Source organism: Paramormyrops kingsleyae, chromosome 4, assembly GCF_048594095.1.
Source record: "Paramormyrops kingsleyae isolate MSU_618 chromosome 4, PKINGS_0.4, whole genome shotgun sequence".
Classification (NCBI taxonomy): domain Eukaryota; kingdom Metazoa; phylum Chordata; class Actinopteri; order Osteoglossiformes; family Mormyridae; genus Paramormyrops; species Paramormyrops kingsleyae.
Window position 1 is genome coordinate 19,665,820 of NC_132800.1, and position 11,128 is coordinate 19,676,947.

Consider the following 11,128-nt stretch of genomic DNA (forward strand, 5'->3'; position numbering starts at 1 on the left):
CCTGGACAAAATCTGCGCTGACAGCTTTTCTATAAAATTATTCTAAATCTCTGGTGAAGCAGTTGGCTCAAATTTTGCCCAGGGTACAACGTTCCTGTTGCATGTGCAGACCTTTCGAGGGGGAGCTACCTGAATGGGGGATCATGTGCAACCGGTACATTGTGGTGCGTTTTTGCGATCTGGGGGTGGGGGGGGGGCAGTTGGTAAATTTCTACAATTTTGCGTGATCGTCAGTTGTCTAAGAAGGGCACTTTGAACATGAAAAGGGGGCAATTTCATTCAAGCAAAGGGGGCAGGCACTAAGGCACCCCAGCCCCCCCTGTCCGCACATACCTGGTCAGGAAGGAGACTCATTGGTGAGTCTGATGGCCACAGGTAGCACTCCCATTAATATTATACTGAACAATTCAAATTCAGGTTATGTTTAAATTCTTTATTATGTGTGTGGAGTTTGCATGTTCTCTACATGTCATCGTGGGGTTTCCTCCAGGTACTCCGGTTTCCCTGCATAAACATGCCAAATTGCCCGTAGGTATGCATGTGTAGGTGAATAGTGTGTTAGTGTCCTCCGCGATAAGATGGTGCACGCTGGGTTATTCCCTGCCTTGTGCCCGTAGCCTTTGGGATAGACTCTGGACCCCCTCGACTCTGAACAGGACAGTAGTTACAGAAGACAGATGGATGAATCCTGCATGTATAATCATTTTAACCTGCAAAAAAAATATCGGTTTGCTTCAGCACATCTCCTGAGTAATCAATTAAAAAATTGATATTTATATCAATTTATATTATGCTGCCTTCCATAATATTTTGTTTTCCAGGAGCCTTGGATATAAACTATCCATTGAGTCCAGTCTGTGCTGTGACAGGATCTACTGTGGTGATTCCCTGTGAATTTGCTTATCCACAGTCACTCAGAGTGGAGACATTCATGTGGTGTCATAATGATGTTCACTGTGAGCAGCCAACACATGTCTGTCACAGTGATAATACAAACATCAATGCTGACTACTGGGGCAGAGCAGAGTGTTTGGGGGACAGAGTGAAGAACTGCGCATTAAAGATAAAGGACATTAAAGCCACTGATGCTGGAGTGTATCAATTCGGGTTTACATCCAGTTATGTTACAGGAATATCAGTTGGTTGGCCTGGAGTGACTCTTCAAGTATGTGGTAAGTCTTGCTTAAACACTTTCAGTAAATGCTACCATTAAACATAACAATTCAATGTACTCTAATGAAAGTAATTAAATAAACTCTTCCTTCTAAAGGCGCTGTTCTATAAGAGTCATTTTTAAATGATAAATAGAATGGATCATGAGTAGGTTGAAATTTAAAAAATAGTGAGAAGTCATCTAGTAGTTCTGTGTGTTGATGCTAAATTTACTCATAAAAAGGGGGAGAATCAGTGAATGAAAAACTGTGTGTGACTTTCTGTAGAATTAAAGGTTATGGTGACGCGATCTAAAGGAGTGAGAGAAGGAGATTCTGTGATTCTGACATGTGACACAGAGAGCTGCTCTCTCAGCCAATCAGAATTCACCTGGTTTAAGGACGACCAGCCCATGACAGAGACAAAATCCACACTTCACTTCAGTCCTGTCTGCAAATATCACTCTGGAAAATACTCATGTGCTTTGAAAGACAGTAAAGTGTCTAACAAAATGGATTTAATTGTTCAAGGTAAAATGATTTTTTGTAGCTTTTGTTCTTAAGAAAAAAAGCATAAACAACATTGATTTAACTTTTCAATATGTTTTTTTGTTGGTATTAGGTGGAGCATGGACTGTAGATTACCCAGAGGAAACCCAATGTGCAGTAAGGAGATCAACTGAGGTGTTTCAATGTGAATATCATTATCCAAAGTCATTCAATGTGGAATCGATGATGTGGAGCCGTAACTCAGAGGATTGTACTGGAAAATCATATGTCTGTCACAGTAATAATATAAACATCAAAGCTGAGTACAGAGGCAGAGCAGAGCAGAGAGTATTTTGTCAGATACAGTCTCATTCTCACAGTTGCTCAAAACGTAAAAATACCAATAGAAACAGAATTAAGTGTAATAATAAAAAGAGATTTGTCTTGATTAACATGCATTTTTTATTGGCACAGGGCATATTTTGGCTAATTGGAGTCTAATGACAGTAATCCTAATGGTTTTGGGAATTCTGCTGTATGTTTTACCTATAATAATTTGCATAATAGGGTGAGTGTTTCAGGATTCATTTGCTTTAAAATAATTAATGTTTTTTTAACATTTTCAGTATTCGAAAATATTTATTTATTGATGTTATAGTTGATTCGGTGAAACAGGTAACTGACTTAAAATGCCTAAATTAACATGATTAAAGTCAATGAAATTAAATGAATCCCAGAGTGATGCCCTCAAAAACAAGACCCCTCCCTCTCCCGCTGCTCCAGAGACCCCCTTTCTCTCTCCAGTCCTCACTGTTTTCCCTTCCCTCTGTCCTGCCTGCCCTTTTATCCCAATAGCTGGTGACATCTAACCAGCTAACCTAACCGTCTTCCCCGGTAACCTCCCATTTCTGACACTAATGGGTGAACATAAGAACATAAGAACTATACAAACGAGAGGAGGCCATTCGGCCCATCGAGCTCGCTTGGGGAGAACTTAACTAATAGCTCAGAGTTGTTAAAATCTTATCTAGCTCTGATTTAAAGGAACCCAAGGATTCAGCGTGCACTACGTTATCAGGAAGACTATTCCATACTCTGACTACACGCTGTGTAAAGAAGTGCTTCCTTAAATCCAGTTTGAAATGTTCTCCCGCTAATTTCCACCTATGGCCACGAGTTCTTGTATTTGAACTAATGCTGAAGTAACTATTCGGTTGAACAGCATCCAAACCTGTTAGAATCTTATAGACCTGGATCATGTCCCCCCTCAGTCTCCTTTGCTTGAGGCTGAACAGATTTAGCTCAAATAACCTTTCCTCGTATGACATTCCTCTAAGACCAGGAATCATTCTTGTGGCCCTACGCTGCACCTTTTCTAAGGCCGCTATGTCCTTTTTAAGATATGGTGACCAAACCTGTACACAATATTCTAGGTGAGGTCTCACCAAGGAATTGTATAATCTTAGCATTACCTCCCTTGACTTAAACTCCACACACCTGGAGATGTACCCCAACATCCTATTGGCCTTTTTTATTGCTTCCCCACACTGGCGAGAATGAGACATGGAAGCATCAACATACACACCAAGGTCTTTCTCATAATCAGCTACCTTTATTTCAGTAGGTCCCATAAAATACCTGTACTTTATATTTCTGCTCCCTACATGGAGTACCTTACATTTGTCTATGTTAAATTTCATCTGCCAGGTGTCAGCCCAGTCACTAATTAAATTAAGATCCCGCTGTAGCTGCTGAGCCGCTAGTTCAGTATCTGCTACACCACCCACCTTGGTGTCATCTGCAAATTTCACCAGTTTACTGTATATATTGATGTCTATATCATTTATGTAAATTAGGAACAAAAGTGGTCCTAAAATTGAACCCTGCGGTACCCCACTATGAACGCAGGCCCACTGTGACATCGAGCCTCTTATAACTACTCGCTGCTTCCTATCCGTTAACCAGTTATCAATCCAAGTCGCTACAGTTCCTAAAATACCTGTCGCTTTGAGTTTAAGTGAGAGCCTCTTGTGGGGAACAACATCAAAAGCCTTTTGGAAATCTAAATAGATGACATCATAGGCCTTCTTATCATCAACTTCCTGAGTAGCTTCCTCAAAAAACTCCAACAGATTTGTTAAACAGGATCTACCTCTCCTAAATCCATGCTGGCTATCCCTCAAAATGTTATTTGAGTCCAGGTAATCTACCATTTTCTCTTTGATTATAGCCTCCATAACTTTACCAGTTATACAAGTTAGACTGATTGGCCTATAGTTTGACAAATTACTTCTATCCCCTTTTTTGAAAATGGGCGTTATGTTGGCATGCTTCCAATCAGAAGGTACCACACCTTCAGATAAGGATTTTTGAAACAGTAATGTTAAGGGTCGGCAAATAATATCCCTCATCTCTTTTAACACTATAGGTAAGATGCCATCAGGGCCCTGTGATTTATTTATTTTGAGCTTAGCTAGGCTTTGCAAAACATCAGCTTCAGTTATATATATATTAGTTATAGACGATGTTGAATTAGTAATAAGAACTGGTAAGTTACTAGTGTCCTCGACAGTGAATACCCGTGCAAAACTATCATTGAACTCATTTACTATGTCAATGTCGTTTTCAATTATAAGACCCTTACTATCCTGCAGATTAGTAATTTCAGCTTTTAGAGCTCTTTTAGAGTTAAAATACTGGAAGAAACTTTTAACGTCATCCTTAGCCTCCAATGCAATCTTCCTTTCGACATTCCTTTTAGCTCGTCTAATGTCATTTTTTAATTCAGCCTGTAGATTTAGATACTCTTGCTTTATTATGTCATCATCAGTTATTTTCCATCTCTGGAACAAAGCCCTTTTCCTCCTTACTTTATACTTTATGTCCCTATTAAACCACCTAGGTTGCAATTTCCTAGATTTATTCTTGCTAGAAACAGGTATGAAGTCCTCTTGTACTTGCAATAATGTGCTTTTAAAAAATTCCCATGTCTCTTCAACAGTTTTGTTATTTAACTCCATCCAGTTCACGGTTTCTAGTTTTAATCTCATACAATTGAAGTTAGCCTTCCTAACATTATATATTTTTGATTTGGACTTTGCTCTTCGGGCACTAAACTTAACCTCAAATTTAACCATGTTATGATCGCTACTGTCAAGTGGTTCTAAAACATCTAATTTACCAATCCTGTCCTGGTTATTAGACAAAACAAGATCAAGAATGGCATCTCCCCTGGTAGGGGTGTTAACAAACTGAGTAAAAAAACAATCCTGTACTAATTCCACCATCTCAAGTTCATTTTCAGAAGAGCCAGCAACAATGTCCCACTGTATCCCCGGTAGATTAAAATCACCCATAACTACCACATCATTTTTATTGCTCATAATCCTAATATCACTGTATAACAATCTGCTTTCCTCAGCAGCTACATTGGGTGCTCTGTAACAAACACCGACAATTAGGCTATTTGAGTTTGTAGCATCTAATTTTACCCATATAGCTTCCGTACTTTTACTTATATCAGTAAGCTCCCTTGCCTGCAAGATTTCCTTTACATATACTGCAACACCACCTCCCTTCTTACCTATACGGTCTTTACGGAACAATGTGTAACCATCCATATTATATTCTTGTCCATCCTTATCACTCAACCACGTTTCAGTTATTGCTATAATATCATAAGAGTCCGATGAGATAAGAGCCTCTAAATCATGAATTTTATTCCTAATACTCCTGGCGTTTAAATACAGACAACAAAGGGTAGGCTTATTACAGTGCCTACTTATAATATGATTTTTTTGGGCTTTCCGTTTCCCCCCAGTTACATACTTAACTAACCTCCCTGCCCCCCCAGTCCCTAGTTTAAACATTCCTCAACTACTCTACAAATACGCCTTCCCAGTACACTGGTTCCCCTCCGGTTCAGATGCAACCCATCCGGCTTGAACAGGTCCCACCTGTTCCAGAAGGTCCTCCAGTGCCCCATAAACCTAAACCCCTCTTTCCTACACCATCCTTTTAGCCACGCATTTAATCTCCTTATCTCAGCTAACTTAGCCTCACTTGCGCGTGGCACGGGGAGTATTTCGGAAAATACCACCATGGACGTTCTGCTTCTAAGCTTATTGGCGACTTCTATAAATTTATCCTGCAGAACAGCCCTTCTACCCTTGCCTATGTCGTTGGTGCCAACATGCACCACGACAACTGGATCCACCCCAGCTGGGGCCAAAAGCTTGTCCACACGATCTGGAAGGTCTCCTACCTGGGCACCAGGCAGGCAAGACACCGTACGGGACCCTCTATCACGCGTGCACACATAACTGTCTACTCCCCTAATAATTGAATCCCCCACTACCACAACCTCCCTCTTTCTGGGGGGAGGGGGCTCCTCAGTGCCCAAGGGCCCACCTGCTTCCCCAGTCCCTTCCGGCTCTAAAGCTGGAAGCACCTGAAACCTGTTAGACACAGACACCTCAGGTGATGCCGCCTCTGTAACGTGTGTACGCCTTTTCCTGCGTCTACGACCTACGGTCACCCAGCTCTCTCGACCTCTCTGCTCTTCATTCTCCCTCCCCCCCGTTAGTGGCGTACACACCGTCTCCCTAAACGGCGTATCAACTAGCTCATCTAACTCACTGTTGCATTGGATGAGAGCCAGTTGCTCCTCAAGGTCGCGAACCTTGACCATGAGTGAGTCCACTAGCTTACATCGCTCGCAGATGAAGTCCGACTGGACACTAACGTCCAGAAGGGCAAACATCTTGCAAACGCAACACTGAGCTGGCCCCATAATTAACTAACTCACTATGACCCCGTACTCCCAGCCCAGTAAATTTATATAGTGTATTTAACTATAAAGATTAATTTGCGTAACAATAAATGCAGTAACGTGCGGAGTACACTAAAATAAGTTATTACTTGTGTTAAAACGGAACTTAATTATTATTTTATTAAAAATTTTAAACCTGATAAACTTACTACTACTTACCAGAAGAACTTCTGCCTGAACCAAGTATGAACTAAAAACAAGGCGAAATCGAAGTTGCTCTTGGGAGGTCGAAAAACCACAAAAACCCCCTCACAGCAGGCTACTGCCGGAGCGGGAAAAAAGTGGAAAATGTCCTCCCGGCCCCGACTGGCGACCGAGCAAAGCTCAGGAGCAACTGTCCTTTTCCGACGCTTGGTAGCGATACCGACGTTAGATGTTATTAGTTATAATCGCCCCGCGGGTGTTTGTTACGGAGTTTAAACGCGGACAGAAAAACGCCGCGCACGCGACACCCGCAGCTCTCTGTCGGTAATAATCGCGCTGTTGATTAACAGACAGGACAGACAAGCACTCACGCTGACCGAAATAAGAACAATAAATAGAAATAAACAGCCACCCACGTAAACAGGTAAAGCACACAAACACTCAAAACACTCCAAAAAAACAATCCCAAACAATCGCTGCAGCTCAACACCACTCTCTCGCAGCAATCCCAGCAATCCTCGCAGCAATCCCAAAGCCGGTGCAGGAATACTGCTGATTCATTCAACTGTGATAGTTGAATGGTAGAAACAAAATCTTGGTCTGGATTCGTACTTTCTGGACCTGAACTGCCCAACACTGATAATTGTATCAGCTGCTTTCGTACATCCCTGGTTGGGACACATCTCTTACACATCACCTTGTCAGTGTGCCGTGTTCCCGCTCAGGAGCTCCCTGATATTGTCTCTTTTAGGTGGAAGATTAAATTACTGTGTAACAGAGGAGGTAACAGAGGAGGAATTAAACAGGTGAGATGACTGTAATGTAGGGGGTTCAGTGTAAGACCATTTTCACAGAAAAAGCAAACTGCTGCTCTGGTAATACTCAGTTAAATTAAACTGTAGTTACCATGTACAAACCTAAATTCGATAAAAGTTGGGAGTGTATGTTACATGCAAATTAAACCAGAAAGCTGTAACTCAGAATCCTCTTACAGCTGTAGTCAATGAACTGTATCAGCCAGTAGTCAGACTTTGTAAGGGTTCTGCTGTAGCACCATTGAATGAGGTACTAAACCTCAATTTCTCCAGCTAAATATCACCCTGTAGAAACTGTTAAAATGGTCACTGTGAATAAAATCTTCAGCAAGTTATTATAAATGAAATGGAAAAACCTGCATATAACGTTTTGTCTCTACAGAGCTGTCATTCTGATTCTGACAATAATACATATGCAGTTAAAGATGTGAGTAAAAAGCCACCTGAGCATAACACTCTTATGGTGAGTCTCTTATTGTCATGTCCTGCTCGTCCGATCCTCCCATGTGCCACGACCCCCTCGCTACCTCGTGTGGAATCCCTGTGTTACCAGCTGTTTCCTGTTGTTGTTAATTAGTCTTGTGTATATAAGTCTGCATTCAAGTGTTTCCCCAGTCCGGTCATTAACGTCAGTGTGTGTTGTTTTGCTTATTCTCTGGTCCTGCTTGTCTTCCCTTCAGTTAAACCCCATATTCTCCCTACCCCTGGAGTCCTGCCTTTGTTTCCCTGGTCTGTGCCCTGCATACGTCGTGACACTTATAAGTAGCTCAGGTAATCAAAGATATTTCAAGATATTAATAGTGTGTGACTTCATAATGTCTTGTGTATCTTATCTTACATGGTGAAGACTGCAGCCAGTGACAGAGACCCTGCACGTCAGAAGTATAGACATTCCTATTTCTGATCAGCTTCTGTTGCAGAACATTGGTTATGTGTGTAACAAACTGCCCTATAAAATTGTTTTAGCTTAGCTTAAATATACATTAGCTTACATATATAAGGCATAATTTTACCTTAAATTGCTATTGTTTTTCCATAATTTCAACACAGTTTTCATTCAGATGGGTTGATAATTCATATGAAAAGTACCAAAATGATTAACTGAATGAAAATTCACAGTGGCAATTGCGTTTATTACCTATTCATTACATTAATAACATGTTTTATAACCATTTTAACCTATTACCCATATGTCCTTAACAAGCAAAAAAAATCAGGGTACCATAGGCACTGTGTTAATGCTGATCCCTCTAGCAAAAGAATATCTTGCTAGAAGAAAACTAAAAAAGAAGAAGAAATTACTGTGGTCTAATTGTAATTAGTTAAGGATTCTTAATAGTTTTTTTATGGTAACATGCAACTTTATTCTACCATTGTCTACCACTGACACAGAATGACAGCATACATCACTATTTTAGATATCATATAAGAAAACAGCAGAGACTGATTAAATATATCAAGTCAAATGAGCTCAGGGTGACCAAGAGGAAGAAACAGAGACCAATAAACAGTGGGCTGCATCCAGGAGTTACAGGGAGGGGAAAAAGGCCAGAGTTGACTGGCCTAGACTGGGTAAAGTTCCAAGATGCCTGGGGTTAGTCCTCAAAGCTCTATTTCAGTCTTATTTTTATGATGTGCATTGTATTTCACTGTTAGGTTCTCTGATGTGTATTGCACTTATTTCATGAAATAATAAAAATATCCTTGTTGTATGGTATGTGTCTATGAGCTTTTTGACTAATTATTGAAACTCATGAAGTCCTTATATCATTTAGTGTGACCATGTGCTCATTTGGTGTATAACCAAAAATGGAAGGAAATTAAATTTAAAATTACATTTTTAATTACTATGGATGAAATATTAATCACTGATGCCATATGCATGCGTATGTGGATAGTATCATTATACATTTGTCAATTATATGGGTTCTTGAGAAATAATTGGTCTATAAATTACATGACCACCATGTTCAAGGTGCTATTACAACAGTGATCTAAAACTGATTGTTTTTCTTTAAAAAAGAGCAAACCATTTTTTATTTCAGGATAACTTTCCGTATACTGATGATTTGTTAAAATGTTATATATATTAAGGAAATATAATTTTTTAATATTAATTATGGTTGCACCACATGATGTACATGAAAGCATGAAAGGTAATGACGAAAGTTCATTAAACTCACAATATTTTGCCATTTCAAAATACTGATCCATCATTAACCTAGTAACAGCCTAGATAGACAGTACGAGAGCTTCTCCAGGTTACTGAAGGTACTACTATAGACAGGAATAGGTACACAATTCACCATTGTAACAGCTACTAGCTATAGCCGAAATGGTTCTGCAGTGATAACCTGTCCTGGAAGAAGAACTGCAACTGCAGGAGTCACAGTGACCTGCCCACTGGATTCTGAAACAGAAAAGGCAAAAAATATTTTTGCAATATTCTATTTGAATATTTCATTGCTGTCACATAGATAAGGGGGTTGAGTGTGCAGCACAGAGGCTGTTAACCCTGCAGTTGTGTCACGTAGGCAAGCGGGCGAGCGGAGAAGCGGGCGAGCGGAGAAGCAGGCGAGCGGAGCCGTAGATACGGACAAACGGGGTTTATTCAGAGAGATGGAACAGACGGCAACAGATATTACGAAACTTCAATGACAAATCTGACGCATACGGACTTAGACACGGACTAAATACACCAGACAGGCTGAACTGAACAAGCAACAGGTGATCACAATCAGGAATTAACACGAGGTAATGAGGGGGGCATGGCACACACGAGGATCATACGAGCCGGACGTGACAAGTTGTTGGTTTGAAGCCAATTATTTCAATTAAGGCTCCTCTCTAAAATTAAGCCATGTATATCTTTTAATGTCTTTGAGAGGGTTGTTCATACTTTTATTAGTTGCCATGACTATTGTAATGCTTTTTATGCTGGCATCAGTCAGGTTTCATTGTCACGATTACAAATTGTCCAAAATGCTGCTGCTCGTCTTCTTACTGGCTCGTAAACGAGAGCCTATCTCTCCTATTCTTGCCGCTTTGCATTGGCTCCCTGTTCAGAGAAGAATTGAGCTTTGTTTGTTTTTAAGGCGCTACATGGGCTGGCTCCATCGTATATTGCTGATCTTTTAGAATCTTATTCTCCATTGAGATCTTTGAAGTCTGCAGACCAGTCCCTTTTACTTATTCCACGGGCACGGCTAAAGAATAGGGGTGACAGAGCGTTCTCGGTCCTTGTACCCAGGTTGTGGAATGAACTGCTTCGTCACATCAGACTGGCTCCTAGCCTCTCCGTTTTTAAATCTCGTCTCAAAACTCACCTTTAATCCCTGGCTTTTAATTAGCAGTGAGGCTGTACTTTCTGGTGGTCCATATCTATTGTAGTTTATTATTATTTTTCCGTGTTTTAAATTTGATGTTCCATGACCTAATTTTTAATGTAAAGCACTTTTGTCAACATTGTTGTTTTTAAATGTGCTGTATAAATAAATTTGATTTGATTTATTTGCCTTTTTGTTTTTCCTAGTGTTTAGTCTTTTGTTTCCTTGTTTTAGTTTATCCTTAGTTGGATATTATTTATCCCTGTGTTTAATTAGTCTTGTTTATGGTTCTCTGCCACTGCCTTGCATTTTATTCCTAGTGTTAATTCCCAGTTAATCTTTCCTAGTTTTTGGTATTTCTAACGCTCCCTA

General features: G+C 40.3%; 1 long non-coding RNA gene across 2 annotated transcripts; it reads left to right on the forward strand.

The window, feature by feature from the left end:
* The first annotated feature begins 825 nt into the window (after positions 1-825).
* On the forward strand, positions 826-9,080 carry LOC111859617 (uncharacterized). Of its 2 annotated transcripts, XR_011989950.1 has the most exons (7): positions 826-1,172; positions 1,440-1,682; positions 1,774-1,845; positions 2,115-2,208; positions 7,367-7,421; positions 7,813-7,893; positions 8,278-9,080. It is a non-coding gene; the product is annotated as an uncharacterized lncRNA (long non-coding RNA). The 2 variants fall into 2 exon arrangements; XR_011989951.1 differs by lacking the exon at positions 2,115-2,208.
* Positions 9,081-11,128: the final 2,048 nt, after the last annotated feature.